We start from the raw sequence: 15,305 nt of genomic DNA, 5'->3' as shown, positions 1-15,305 counted from the left end.
GAATGGCCCAAGGATGCGAACGCTTCGTTCAATAATCTGTCTTAAGTATTTTTTATGATTTACACGTTCAGACACTTATCACTTAAGACTTCCTGTGAAAACCTTGTATTTCGTAGTTTTTTATTACCACTCTTCTCGGCGAAATTCAAAACCGTCTCCCATGATTAGCACCGAGGTTTGGCTGAAACTAAAATGCAGTTTTTCTTTTTGTTGATTAAGAATTTAGACTCTTGGAAACGGGATTTAAGCTTAATTAGAGGAAGTCGGAATTATCTTTAGAAGGAAATAATCTTTGTATTTTAAATATGTCACATGTTACTCACAGTACATATTATTCTTCCCATTAATTAATGACGTCCCGTCATTACGACTTGCTTGTCTGTTGACTTTTGAAATGTTCGTACGTTCTTAAATATTTATTCTACATAATTATTTTATATTTATGTTAAGGCTTAATCAGGAGTTCTAAAAAATTTTTTCTATTACTTTTCTTATCTTATTCTAAATTCCTATCTGAAATTCATCTACCGGACTAAGATTATTCATTGTTCTAGGCTAGCTACTATACAAAAGATTTTTTTTTCTACATCTAGCACTGATTATTTTTACATTTCCAACAAGGTTGGGGCTATTCTACCTTCACATTTTTTTTGCTGTATATATGGCACACTACTTTCTATCTACACTATATTAAATGAATAGCTCGACAACGCAACACATAACTCTATCTAGACATCTAACACTACATACAAGAACAATTTAAAACACACAATATTGGGTTTACCATATTCACTGGTAACATTAAAACACTTTCACTGGGGATGTTTGCTACGCAACGTTAATGATAGGATATTGGGATTTTTGAGTTATCAAGGTTATTAAGAAGTAACATATGTAAATTCACATCTATTTCATCACCATTCGAGTCTTTAGTGTACTCAATCCATCTGTTGTAAATTTTTGTCCTTCACTTTTTTCGTCTTGGCAAAATTTGTAAAGCACTTACCCTATGGTTTCTTCATGGGACAGTTCAAGCACGATTGTGCTCGCACGACAAGCTTTCTCTAATTGTCAACTGGGAAATGATGCTTCCCACTACAGTTGTTGGCATATGCTATCAGGGTTGATTCTCACCTGCATTTTGATAGTTCACAGGGTGCCTTTTCATTAAGGAGTCGAACACTGGGAATGCATTTATTTTCATCTCAGCATATCATTTTTGGCTTATTTTGAGGCACATAGAGAATGTATTTTCCCATAAAATTGTTCATTTTTGTCTCTTATAAAATTGTTAGCTCATGGCTTGCGTCTATTAACCTTTGCGATAATTCCTAGGTTAATCATGGGGGAATTGAAGTTTGGGTTTGGAACAGGTCGACATCAAACTATAGTGACTCCTTCAACATATTGTCTTTAACTTGTGGGAGGGGTATATTGTCACTGAGGGGTTGGTCACTGGGGTTAATTTTGATTTCCAGGTCCATTGTTCAGAAATCATCTCGTAACATTTATGGGATAACAGAGATATGAATTTTCCACACAGAGGGGATAGGATGGGTTTCAAGTGATGGTCGAAAGGGATTCAACGCGTAAGTCTTTGACACATAAATAGTTTTTGGGGTCATCAAGTATCATGACTATACGGTCATATGGTATATGGGTCCTTAATGATTATCAAAGGCGATATTTATGTACTTATATCTTGTACTGGTCGATGGGGTTCTCAGAATTTATGTGATTATATAGTTCGATAAAGCACTGGATACTGAGATTACAATATAATATTACCTGATACGTAATATGGTTTGTGGTCGAAGAAACAATGATCAAAGGTAACTGTTGTTTCCGTAGACGAACCTGGGATGAAAATTGCCTGGAGTGTATGGTGAGTACTCTTCGTTGGTTGAGGTATGATGAAAATAGATGCTACTAGGTTGTATCTGCACTGGGCAACTCATTGTAATGCTCGATATCCACTATGTCAGTCCACTTCCTGTAATAAAAATAACGAAGCAGAATCACACGTTCTTTAAAGTAAATACTCATAGTACAAATAAGTCATGTATCGATTGGGTACATGAATTTTATAATATGAGACAGAGTTAAATAAATACACTAATATTAGTACACAAAACGAATTTTTTTTCATGTTGGTGGAATTATATATGTAAAGTTCCCATTGGGAAATTCAATACATAGAAGTGTCTTCCAACTTGTTATAGCCTAACGACGACATAAAAGATTAATTCTTTAACTTTCAGTGTGGTCTGTTATTATACTTTCTAATATACACTACTACATACACTTTATTTTAACTTCTTTCAATACTTAGTTAATCTTACATTAGATTTAAAATAATCATTTAAACAGAGTTTATGCTACATGGTTAATTTTGAGGTCTAATTTTACAACATGTTTCATGCCTGCATTGTTCACGCACGTCTGTGCTGTTTAAGAAATGCATGTTGCAGTATCATAGCCGCACGGTTTTATTTAAGCGACACTACAATGTGGGAACAAGACATAACAAGGATGAGTGGAGACCTCTATACCCACTCGTTTTCTATTGTCCTCCGTAATTATTGGCTTAGACATTCTCTTTAGGTTCCGGGTTTAGCTTCTGCATTTCAGCTGTTTCCTCGTGTTCTTCTCTTGGTTTTTCGCCTTCTTAGTCTCAGGATTTTTCCGTAATTAAAAGTCATTAGGGTTCTTATGGTCAGGGAAGTTGCGAATACGAAACATACGACCAATAGTATGTTCCACCAGAAATTGGTTGAGAACAATCCGTATCTATTATCCACATACGTTAATCTCTGGTCTTTATTTGTAAATAGGGGAATCTGGGAATCTAATGCTTCTCTTATTTTTGTAAGTCTTATTGTCTCTTTATTCTTTTCTATTTTGGACCATATCGAGGTTTTCATTTTCTCTTTTTCTATATTGGGAATAGTGTACGACAGGTTAATTGCCTTGAAGCTGGTTATTTTGGGACTTATTATTTTTGTGCTCGTGGTAATTACCGGCGTTCGGACAGTTGGTTCTTTAGTTACGAGTCGACACCCTTGTTTTATGGTTATCATACCCACATTTTGTAACATTAATTCTGTTTTGTAACTTGGGTGTATTCTTTCTGTATTATTGTAACAAGGCAAAGTACCAACAGTTTCTCTTGGAACAGAGATAATGATAACATTCATAAATATGAACAGGATCCCAAGGAACGGAATTCATGATCCCTATGATCCAATCCATCTATACGAACATGATCAGCTCATAATTAGACGCTTTTGTACTGTTTTTTTTTTTTTTTTTTTATTTTTTTTTTTATTTATCTACACTAAAATTTTAATAACAAAACAGAAAGAACGGAGTACAGAAACAGAGCATGGCAGAAACATAAAGAAAAGAACAACTACGATTCTGTAATGTAGTCTGCTAAACTTATTGCAAAAAAGCTAAGTTATTTGTAGCAGTCTCGTCTCTTAGCACATAAAAACATTGCTTTTATCCATTCTTTAGCTACGTAACCGATTAATCCATTGCAGATGAAAATTAACATCATAGTGACGACATATAAACATCGACAAACTCGTGGAAGGTTTGTATCATGCATCAACCCCAATGAATCATTTTCAGAGATATACCAGTCATGTCTCGCCCAATGGTCCTCAGCAGGGCAGTGTTTGCTGTTGAACTTCTTATAGCATGCAAAGTTACAGAAGCAGTAAATTGTACAATATATATATTGATTATGCGGCCGGTTGCATGTACCAGAGACTGGATTAAAGCGACATCCGATTTATCAGATGTGGCTATAAAAATGTGGCTATAAAAGAAAGGGACTGGGCTTAACTGTTGTCATAAATATCGACCGCGTCAAAGGCAATATTATGCCCAAAGGTCGTGAACTTACACCTTAAAATTTCTCTGATAGTGCCGCTTATAGCACTAAAGATTGTGCCTACAAGTCTCGCGCAACAGCACGGGGGAATGAAGTAACTTTATGACCGCGCCACCCTAAATCATTGAGAAAAAATAAAATGTGTAGAAATATAGATGTGACCTCTTTCCTTGAGCTAACTGGAGATCATATTTGTAGCGATTTAAATTCATTTGCAGCTAGAAGATTTTGGCTATAAAATAAAGGGACTGGGCTTATTTTTTGTCATAAATGTTGACCGCGTCAAACACAATGTTATGCCCAAAGGTCGTGAACTTACACCTTAATATTTCTCACATAGCGCCGCTTATAGCGCTAAAGATTGTGCCACAAGCCTTGAGCCACAGCAATAGGGGGTGAAGCAACTATATTACCGTGTCGCCCTCAATTATTGAGAAAAATTGAAATGTGTAGAAATATAGATGTAACCTCATTCCTTGAGCTATCTGGAGATCAGATTCCCTGGAAACGTCCTTAGAAATTTGCGAAGCAATTACCTGTTATTAGGCTGGCTACAGACATATACAGAACAGAACAGAACAGACAGACACTGAATAAACTGAATAAGAAGACAGAACAGACACTGAATAAACACCAAGCATGATTCAATGAAAATGAATTTACCAAGATGATTGGGCAAGTATCTTTCGACTTGCAATAGTTTTAGCTGGTCTAAGATTTCGGTTTTCATTAGATATGCAAACTGGTTCTTTCAAGTTATTTCGGGTGAAAATATTGATTGAGTCCTTCAAGATTAAACTGTCATAAATTGGGCTTAATGAAATATCTCCAGTATCTCTATTTATTGCTAAATTTTGGTTCATTTTTTTTTATCTCAATTACCTCTTTAAAAGTTTGTGGTATGCCATTTACAGTTGATATTAAGGTTGCCTCGTCAAACAGAACTAGATGGGTCGGATTTACGAACATATGCGAAGCCAAAGCCGAATCAAAGTTGTCATTGTTATTTTTTAATCTCAGGGACTTATCTATTGAAATTTTGTGCTTATGCAAACGCTCACCTAGTTGTTGATGGGTCCTACCAATGTAAAATTTTCCCCAAGAACACGGGATTCTGTAGACACCACTACCCAGTACAGGGTCTGTTTTATCCTTTCCTGAGTTGAAAAAGTGTTCAACTTTTTGTCCGGTTTTGAAAGAAACAGAGAGATTATGTTTTTTAAAATTTTTCCTAGTTTATCGCCAATTTTCGGGATGTATTGTAAAACGTTGAAAGTTTTTTTTCAATTGCTGGTGTTACTGAATCAAGGGGGACAAGCTCCCTATTTTGTTCTTTTATCTTTTTTAATCGTCTATCTATTATATTTTCAATGAGTTTGATTGGGTAACCATTGCAGAAAAGAATATCCTTGACATAATTTAATTCAGAATTTATATGATCACGGGAACAAATTTTTAAAACTCTGTCGACTAAAGAGATTATTGCCCCTCTTTTCACAGAAGGAGGGTGATGGGAAGAGAAATGTAGATATCGATCATTATGAGTCGGCTTTCTATATATAGCAAATTCAAGACTAGGATTAGTTTTTATAATCAAAACATCCAAGAAAGGCAGCTTACCTGAATCTTCGAGTTCCATTGTGAACTGGAGATTCGAATCAAAAGAGTTCAAATGTGCCGAAAAATCTCTTAGAGAGTCTTGTCCATGTTCCCAAACAGAAAGGATATCATCAACAAAACGAAACCAGATAGAGTGCTTTAAGTGGAAACTATTCAAAGCAGACTGTTCTATGAAATCCATGTAAAAACTTGCCAAATAAGGAGACAAGACAGTGCCCATGGATAAGCCCATTATTTGAAGAAAAAATTTGTTTTGGAATTTAAAATACGAGGAGAACTTATTGCAAAGACGGACAAGGGTCATTATAGTAACAATTTCTAAAGTTTTGTAATCCGACCAAGCTGAATTTTCCTCTAATTTTCTGTGTAAAGCCTGCTCACATTTATGGACATCGCATGGAGTGTACATAGAAACTGCATCAAAACTAGATAAAACGGTATTTTCTGTTGTACTTTGATTTTTTAACTTCTCAACAAGATCCATGGAGTTTTTTATATAGGATTTCTGTGTGTTTAAAAGAGGCTTAAAAATGGTGGCTAAAAAGCTTCCTATACCCGTAGCTGGAGAATTATAACATGCTACAATTGGACGTAACGGAATATCTTTATGGATTTTAGGCAGACCATAAAATTTTGGGGCTGAACAACCTTTGGGATAAAAATTTCTGTACATTTGAGGGGTAATTACTTAAAATTCCTAGTTCATTTCTCAACTTTTGTGTGTATTTGTCCGTGGGATCAAATTTTATTTCTTCGTAAATATTTTTATCCATTAAAAGGGTGTTAACTTTTAATTCATAATCTGCAGAATTCATAATTACAACTGTGTTGCCCTTGTCCGCTTTCGTAATTACTGTGTCTTTGTCTTTTTTTAAATTTCGGAGGATTTTAATTTCTTCCTTTGATTGAGTTGAAATTGACAAAGATGGCCTATACTCAAGAATACTCTTTACAATTTCACCTCTGAGTAGCTCTTGATTTTCGACTTCACCATGAGAGCTAAAAATAGCAGACTTCACGCCCGTAATAATTTCTGATGTATTTACGTGTGTTTGAGCCATTGCAAATTTTGGTCCTTTTGAAAGAATACTTAGCTCCTTGGATGTAAAAACCTTAGAGGATAGATTTTCCAAAGGAAGACCAAGACAAAATCTAGGAAGGAAAATCCTTGTTTGTTGAAACTGTTGAAATTCCAGTTTTGAGAATTTTTCCGATAAACGAGTTTTTGCTAAATGAAATACGTGTAGGAAAGACCTATGTGAGATTTGTAAAATTTGGTGAAAATCATGAGGGGACAGATTATGATATAATAAGGATTTGAAATTTAGTATTTTGTTACTAAGGACGTATCTTCTGTATCTTCGGTCTTTTAAAATATGTGTTAAAGTTTTGAAACCCATTCTCTGAAAAAATGGGCTCCCAGATTGTGTGCCTAAATGTAGGTTGAAATGTAAAGTAGGTGGAAGAATTTGATGTCTTTTACAAGTTTCTAAGAAATTAAACTGACAAATAAGATTTGCATGTTTCTTAACACATTAAAAAATAAAAAACAATATTGGTCCAATGCTCCCCGTAAGCTTGACGCAAGTACATTTTTAGACCACACTGGCTATACATGACAAATGAAACTCAGAGAGGAGAGAAAGTAACAAAATGAAAAATAAAATCAAAAAAGGGTGAAAAAACGAGGATTTTGTCAGCCAGTGGCAAAACCATGAAGATGAAAATATAAGCAAATATTTCGACAAGGACCTCCGCCAAGTCGTCCTCAGTGCTAAACAAAAAAGAAAAAAAAAGACGAAAATCTAACCTTTCAAAGTTCACCTTACAAAGACAGAACAGACACTGAATAAAAACCAGGCATGAATCAATGAAAATGAATTTACCAAGATGATTGGGCAAGGATCTTTCGCCTTGCAATAGTTTTAGCTGGTCTACAATTTCGGTTTTCATTAGATATGCAAACTGGTTCTTTTAAGTTATTTCGGGTGAAAATATTGATTGAGTCCTTCAAAATTAAACTTTCGTAAATTGGACTTAATGAAATATCTCCAGTATCTCTATTTATTGCTAAATTTTGGTTCTTATATTTTTTTTTTATCTCAATTACCTCTTTAAAAGTTTGTGGTACGCCATTTACAGTTGATATTAAGGTTGCCTCGTCAAACAGAACTAGATGGGTCGGATTTAATAAAATATGCGAAGCCAAAGCCGAATCAAAGTTGTCATTGTTATTTTTTAATCTCAGGGACTTATCTATTGAAATTTTGTGCTCATGCAAACGCTCACCTAGTTGTTGATGGGTCCTACCAATGTAAAATTTTCCACCAGAACACGGTATTCTGTAGACACCACTACACAGTACAGGGTCAGTTTTATCCTTTCTCGAGTTGAAAAAGTGTTCAACTTTTTGTTTGGTTTTGAAAGAAACAGAGAAATTATGTTTTTTTTAAATTTCTCCAAGTTTATAGCCAAGTTTTGGGATGTATGGTAAAACGATGAAAGTTTTTTTCTCAGTTTCCGGGGTAACTGAATCAAGGGGGACAAGCTCCCTTTTTTGTTCTTTTATCTTTTTTAATCGTCTATCTATTATATTTTTAATGAGTTTGATTGCATAACCATTGCAGAAAAGAATATCCTTGACATAATTTAATTCAGAATTTAAATGATTACGGGAACAAATTTTTAAAACTCTGTCGACTTAAGAGATTATTACCCCTCTTTTCACAGAAGGAGGGTGATGGCAAGAGAAGTGTAGATATCGATCATTATGAGTCGGCTTTCTATATATAGAAAATTCAAGACTAGGATTAGTTTTTATAATCAAAACATCCAAAAAGGCAGCTTACCTGAATCTTTGAGTTCTATTGTGAACTGGAGTTTTGAATCAAATGAGTTCAAATGGGCCAAAAAATCTTTTAGAGAGTATTGTCCATGTTCACAAACAGAACAGATATCATTAACGAAGCGAAGCCAGATAGTGTTTCAAGTGAAAAACTATTCAAGGCCGACTGTTCTATGAAGTCCATGTAACAATTTGCCAAATAAGGAGATAAGACAGTGCTCATGGATAAGCCCATTATTTGAAGGAAAAATTTGTTTCAGAATTGAAAATACGAGGAGAACTTATTGCAAAGATGGACAAGGGTCATTATAGTAACAATTTCTAAAGTTTTGTAATCTGACCAAGCTGAATTTTCCTCTAATTTTCTTTGTAAAGCCTGCTCACATTTATGGACATCGCATGAAGTTTACATAGAAACTGCATCAAAACTAGATAAAACGGTATTTTCTGTTGTACTTTGATTTTTTAACTTCTCAACAAGATCCATGGAGTTTTTTATATAGGATTTCTGTGTGTTTAAAAGAGGCTTAAAAATGGTGGCTAAAAAGCTTCCTATACCCGTAGCTGGAGAACTATAACATGCTACAATTCCAGCTGCATTTTATTATTAGAATCACGACGGGCATGCGCACAGGAACACGCAACTAGTTTGTGTTCCTTTACTATATTTGGCCTTGATGGGTCCGATACCTCCACCAGTCTTGATTCAAAATCTAAACATATTTCATCTACGCGTAACAGAAAATTTTGGAAATTTTAAAAGTTAGAAATGTCTTCGTTTTCTGTTTGAAGGTCTGTCCGCCGTTCGACAAAAAGTTTACAGCGTCCATTATGATTTTTAACTATTTATTCAGTCGTGAGTTAAGGCTGACTCATTTGGCACTAGAGAAATTCTTCCGTCTTCTCGCCTTGAGGAAGTATTCGATTTATTGCTATAATGGAAAAAAATGACCATAGGCTACGTAAATAACCCAAACCCCAATTTTTAACATTATCTACCATCGGTGTCCTAACTGAATACAAAACTCCTTTTTTATTTGGTTTCTTTCCCCCATTTACAAATTCTGTGTCATACTGGAGAACAACCACCCCCAACCCATGATTTTCACTTGCTTTTCAAATATGGTTATTTCTTTCAAGGACACCGGATACTTCCCCTCTAAACAATCAAAATTTACTTTAGGGAAATCTTCTCCACCGTTACGCGCAAGTCCGTCGAGATTTTTCATTGTTGACTCCTTATATAAGGTTTTATGGGCTGCTGCTAAAAATACATATTTAAAGCATTACAGCCACGTGTCAAATCTGAAACCCTGAACCCCCCTTGTAGCCGACAAATCTGGGTGGCAATTTATTCTTCTACTCCACCCTCCCCTTAAAAATAAAGTTTTTTTTAAATCTACTGAGATTCAGATCCATGTGTTCAATGTATAAAATTGTGGACCCGCTTCCCCTCTCGTTAAACGTGTCCAAAGTCAATATTAATTTATTTACCCAGTTGAAAAAGTTATCCTCAAATTCATTTAGACCAGGGTAAAAAGTTTGGTTGCCAGTTGAAAAATGAAAATAAAAAATGTCCCCAGATGTCCCCTTTTGTAAGTAAACTTTTTGATTTACCGATGCCTTAACACCCCCTTGACCCCCCCATTTCTGAATCTGAATCTCAATAAGTGCTCGAATTTGGTCGATGTAGGTATGAAGAACATTTACAGGGTCTGCTAAAATTACACTCCCGTCAACCACGTTTCACCTCGGGAGGGTTATAATCTACTCTATGTGTTTGTAAGTGACCTAGAGCAGACTCTAAAAAATAAAATTCACGTATTTCCGGGGACCTATTGTCCTGCACCTATTTGCACAGGGTCCAATTCGCTAATTATAAAATCATCGTCAAAAATGTCCCCGGAAAAATTAGGTCCAATAATTTGCATTGTTGTTGCTGTATTACTACTACTATTGCTAGCACTAGGTGTATCATTAAGCGGAATGGTGGGGGGTGACATAGAATTGTCAATAACACCACACCACCCCCGTCTGTTCAAGTACATTGGATGGAGATGGCATAAAGTCCCCTAGGCTAGTTAGCATGTTTTCCAGTGTGTTTGGGGGCAGCTGATCGAGCCAGCCTGTTTTGTCCTGTGACGTAATTTCTATATGAGGACCCGGTTCAGTTGCACTACTAACATCGCCTAAATGCTCACGCATAAATCTATCTGACCACTCCAGATCATCCATCATCTCAATGTCACAAGTTAAATCGTCTAGGCTAGCCATGTTCCCAAAACAATCATTAAGAAAACTCCTATGCCACTCTATCTTGTCTAGAAATAATGAAGGTTCGTCTCTAAACTCCATTGGTGGTGCTAGAATTGGTTCAGGTCCAGTAAATGCTGATGGTTCATGACCCAATGGCGCTGCTATTTAATTAATCTATAGAAAAAAGGGCTTATTTTTATGTGAAATATCTATTATTTTTGTAAAGTTAATAAACAATGTCATTTTTTCATAATCATTGTCCCACAACCTGAACAATTAAAAGAAACAAAGTCACATAGGTATATGTGTTTCACAATGACAACCGAGTATGTTAAAAATATTTTTGGTTTAGTCAGGAAAATTAAGCCTTATTCTTAAAGGATAAGTTAGAACAAGAGAATGATATATAAAACTAATAGTTTTATTCGAAAAAAATATAATGTTCAGAATGAAAATGCAAAATAGGGATCCAACTCTAGTGCTCCTGATTCTAAGTCTCAATAAAACCCGACCATCGTTCAACCGAGGCAGTATGTTCTATGAAGCATTGCTCTTCAGCCTCGGTTAATGGGCACGAATCCCAAACATAGGATGTTGGTGGTGGTGTTTGTGTAGGTTTCTCCCTTTTCTCGACAATCCAAATTTTCCTATTTCGCTTGGTGATGGATTTGATTGAAGTGCTGGTAGCAGTAAACCTGGATTAAATAAATCGTTGTAAGAAGAAGAACTTTTTTCTCCCTCCATATCAACGATTAAAGCACCAGTTCCGCAGGACACAATTTTTCTTTTCAAAGGAAAAGCTTTAAAATTTACGATCGATTCAAGAATTAAAGCCTAGGTAAGTATCCCCAATGATGAATCTTGTAACAACTGTTAATATTAAATTAGCCTTCTCTGCCTTATACAATTTATCTTCTCGTTCTTTCAAAAATTAAGAAGCTCTTCAAACATTAACCGGAGCTTGGCTGTTAAAAAAAACACACTCTAGAATTACGCAGTGTATGATCTGACAGAAACCGATTTCCCCTTTGTGGGTTCGGTTATGATTTGCTTGTTCTGAGTGAGAAAAACTACGATGCATGTATATAATAAGTGTCTATTGGATATATAGAGATGGTTAGGGGTTAGGTATTTAATATAATTTGTTCTACGCGGCCTGCTTTTCATAATTTTGTTTCTACAATATTATATTATCATTATGTTCTGTTATATTTCATTAGGATTAATATAACTTCACTTCTTTGGGTGTGTTTCGTTTAACAGACAAGCACCCAGTATTCCATTTTGTCAGTGGTGCCGCGTTGAACTTTAGAAATAGGAGCTAATTAGTTAACGTTGTTAACACAAACATCTAAACATTAAAAATCGGTTGAATATCGAAGACGAATATTAAAAAAAAGTTACTTATTGTTCTAATTAAACCATCCTTGTGTTTCAAACATCGTTTATAAAGAATTAATTAAAAACACTTTTTCTACAAAATAAGCTTTTCAAAGAAAAGTAGAAAACTCCATTAAACAAAAAAAAGAACAAGAATAAAATCAAATAATCTAGATATCTCAAGCATAGATGAAGCTGACGGGTTTTTAAACATAAAATTGTTACAGCCAGAAGGCTCCTGCATCTCATTATTCCAAATATACATGCTAATCGCGAAATAGCATTATTCACCTCAAGTGTAGAAGGAATCTATTTAATAAATTATTAAAATATTTTCAGAATATCTATTTACACTTACGTCAAAAATCACAGCTAGCTCGCTAGATTCCTTCTTTCCTTCAGAATAAGGAGCGAAGTGAATTACAGTTGGCCTGATGGAATTTAATGATTCGATTATCCCTGTCTCAACGTTGTCCTGGGATTCATCCAACTTAGTACGCTTTTGTTGTGATGGCTGATCAATAGCATCCTAAAATAAAAATTATTTTCAGTTTTCAAACTATTTAGCTTACGAGAGGGCACTGCCCCTTCAATACCACAGTACCAAACCCCCAAAAGTTGTAAAAATGGCAAAATTTAATTAGCAAGTTCAATTCTTACTTATTCAGAATATTAATGGAGAGCACTGGGCCTTCAATTCCATAGTATCAAACACAAAAATTTGAAAATTATAGATCTTTTTCAATTTTATATGCAAAGCTTTTAAAGCTCATATACCTAAATTGCAAAATACTTAAAATCACAGAAAAAGGAAGAAGAAGACTCCTAGACATAACCTAAACCAAAAAATTATTAAGTATATGAAGGGGTTCACCCTCTAGTCAATACCTCACCCTTTACGCCAAAGTTTTTTTTAGCACTTTCAAAAGAGGTATCTATTCTAATTAACCAGCCTTTGTGATTCAAGAGTTCGTGATTCGAACAAAATTCGAACTTTAGCGTTAAGAGCGAGGTATTAACTAGAGGTAAACTCCTCAATACACGTGATAAAAACATATAAATATAGAAGTTCTTTATGTAAGTTAATTCGTAAGTTATGTCATAACTCAATTTTGAGAAAGCCATTTAGCCAACTAATGTGTAAACATGCTCTTATCAGATAGTGGAAAAACATCCCTTTTCAGGTAGAAGGATGTAAAGCGATTTGATTATTTTATGATGAAACTACCTGCCCTGTTTGAATATTTACTGAAATTTGAAGAAAAAAAAACAGGGACTTTTTAATTAGAATAGGAAGCGTTTTTGAAAGTGCTAACAGCTTTAGCGTAAAGAGCATGATATTGAGGAGGGGGACGACCCTTCATATCCGGATTAAATCTTCCGAAACTAATATGCAAATTCTGTTTTAATTTTTCATGTACGATGAGCCAAAATCGAAGTGAACCTGCCTCTCTTTTTTTTTGAATATTTACTAAAATGGAAACACATGGACTGTTTAATTAACATAGGAAGCTTTTTAAAAGAGCTAACAGCATGGTGAAAAAAGCATAAGTTAGGAAGGTAAAGGAAATTCTTCCTTAACTTAATGACAAGACAAAAATGGATTTCTTTTTTATTATAATATAAGAAAATTTTACTCACCAGAAGTCGCTTAGAACATTCCATATCTCTACCAATGTAAATGATTGTAAAATATATATAGATAGAATGAATGAACTATTCAAACTGTAGAAAATCCCAATTTGAAACTCGATTTTATAGTACAAAACTGAATATATTAACACATAAACAAGACACACCGGTTTTTTTTTACACGGATAATGAACTTACCCTAAAAGGCATGTAGGCCATATTTATACTATGAAGTAGAAATCTGGCTTACATTAATTAGGAGTCAGAAACCTGTTCTTCATCACATATTATTCAATCACTGTCCTTTTATTCAAATTTCAGTGGCTCGTAGAACCTCTATAGAACGTGGTTCCTATGGCCTCAAGCAAATAGCATAGGAATTCCTATGGCCGTACGTAAATAGCATGGCGAGGTACTAAGGAACGTGCGGTACGCAAATAGCATGGTCCTTTGGCCGTACGCAAATAGCATGGTCCTTTAGCCGTACGCAAATAGCATGGTCCTATGGCCGTACGTAAATAGTATGGGAATTCCTAGGGGCGTACGCAAATAGTATGGGAATTCCTAGTGGCGTGCGTAAAGTATAACTTAGATCTCTACTGTACTGATTGCCGCAATCTTCCCTGGCTATAGCATGGTGCACCACTGGCGCTAAAATTTGTTCTTCCGAACAAATGGTTGCCATAATTTTGCGGACTACCGACAGCAATTCTTGGTGTGTGATTGGGGACATAACGGCACTCTCGCGATGTGCCCAGGTCGATTACAAATATAGCATCTTATTATTGTCGGATTATTTTCATAACTAATTTGTTTGACGGGCTGAAAACGTACTGTTTTCTGCCTAGCGGGTTCTTGCGTTCTATTTCTTTGTGGCACTGGGGAGTTATCCCTTGAAAAGAAATTGAGAGGTGCCTGATTGCCCTTGAAAATCAGGTTTGCGTTTGTTTTGCCTAGGCTATTTATTTTTGTTTTACTGTGATTTGCCACCATTGTATCAACTTCTATCATTTGCCCACTTCCTGAACTGCAAGGTCCAACGTTTGAATACTTTTGGATATTACCATTCTATATAGTTTTGGGGGTAGCCCTTGCAAAAAGGTATGTAGTATGTCTTTTTCACATAGTTCTCCTTAACCTTCTCTGTATTTTGCTTCTACTGAAATCCGTCTATTATCAAGATATTCCCCTACGTTTCGTAAATAGTCAAAGCATACCATTCCGTGTTTTAATTTATTTGTGGAACTGGTTTCGATAATCTATCTATCAATGCCGCTAACAATTTGTCCACTATATTTATTGGCAAGCTGGCATCATCACCTATAGTATTTTCAATTTGCTTTAGAAAGACTAAGGCCTGCCCTTTTAATCTTAATAGGAGCATGCCGAATAACGTTTCTAGCTCTGTTTTTGTTAATTCTACAAACTGGTCCAATTAGATTTTTAATTCGTCGATATATGTTTGTCCATTGCATTGTGGAATAGATTTTGCTATTTCTACATTCTTCGCGACCAATTTTTGTGCCATTAGTAGTTCCCTTAATTCTTCCGTCTTTTTTTGTTTTGGATTAACTCAAAATAATTTTTTTTCACTTAACTTATTTTGGGGACGTCTATTATCTCCTATGAGATATTCTAAAGGGTTTTTCTGTAATAGCTTAGCAATTATAG

The sequence above is a fragment of the Artemia sp. Qi Xiang Cuo genome, chromosome 19, assembly GCF_049724085.1.
Source record: "Artemia sp. Qi Xiang Cuo chromosome 19, ASM4972408v1, whole genome shotgun sequence".
In the NCBI taxonomy this organism is placed as follows: domain Eukaryota; kingdom Metazoa; phylum Arthropoda; class Branchiopoda; order Anostraca; family Artemiidae; genus Artemia; species Artemia sp. Qi Xiang Cuo.
This window is presented reverse-complemented; position numbering follows the sequence as displayed.